This window comes from Elephantulus edwardii, unplaced genomic scaffold (genome assembly GCF_000299155.1).
Source record: "Elephantulus edwardii isolate Elephantulus edwardi_28Jun2011 unplaced genomic scaffold, EleEdw1.0 scaffold00064, whole genome shotgun sequence".
In the NCBI taxonomy this organism is placed as follows: Eukaryota; Metazoa; Chordata; class Mammalia; order Macroscelidea; family Macroscelididae; genus Elephantulus; species Elephantulus edwardii.
Window position 1 is genome coordinate 12,341,013 of NW_006399814.1, and position 919 is coordinate 12,341,931.

The 919-nt window shown below is 37.6% G+C and overlaps 1 protein-coding gene across 1 annotated transcript in view; it reads left to right on the forward strand.

Annotated features, from left to right (window-relative positions):
* Positions 1-919, forward strand: part of CDKL3 (cyclin-dependent kinase-like 3) — an 80,885-nt gene that overhangs the window by 2,217 nt on the left and 77,749 nt on the right. The window lies entirely within an intron of this gene.

A 919-nucleotide genomic window follows, 5' to 3' on the forward strand; every position in this document is an offset into this window, starting at 1 on the left:
ACCAGATGCTCTGCCGGGGAAGGAGGGGCAATCTCCTCCTGTACCAGTCAGATCTGATTTGACGGTACACGCACATAAAAATAATAAAAAAAAAAAAAAAAAAAGAAACTAGTAATTTGGCCATAGGAATGACAAGTGACTGGACATTTTCAGGAAAAATTAAGTAAGATATGTAGGGCTGCGAGATCCAGCTCGCAGTGCCAGGGTACTTAAAAGGAGAGTGAAATGGCAACTGAAAGAAAATTCAGACACAAATTAATCTTTAAGAAGGGGTCAGAGGACTCAATTCCTCAAGAAGGAGAAGAGCCCTGATTGCCTCTAGCCCATCATATTTATTATCCTTCTCAAAGAACAAGTTAAGACAAACAACTCTGTTTTTAGTTCCTAAGAAAGCACCACAGTGTCATGGACTTTTATATCATTCCACCTTATCTGGAAACTTGGCATGTAGAAACATTTACTTGATCACGTTAGCAGTTGCTCAGTTTGCTGATATTCTGCTTATCACATGTAAGTGCTCTGCCATTTTCATGATCGTGGCACAGGTCTAAATCTTAGCACCCAAGTTCCTCTCCATGGTGCCCTCCAACATAGGGCCTATAACAAGCCAAAAAAGAGACAAGATCAACTCTTCTGATTTTTGGTGTCACCTTTAATATTACCTGGTATTTAGTTTGATGGGTTTTTATGGAACTGTGCTCATTTTTTGGCTTTAAATTTTTTTTTTCACAGAGCACTCCTTTCTGGAAAATAAAATCTATATGCAGCAGCTAGTGCAATAGTAAAAATGCAAGAAATATTTTTTTAGAAATATTTTTTTTATAATTTTTTTATTTTATTTTATTATTTTTGTGTGAGTGTACCGTCAAATCAGATCTGACTGGTACAGGAGGAGATTGTCCCTCCTTCCCCGGCAGAG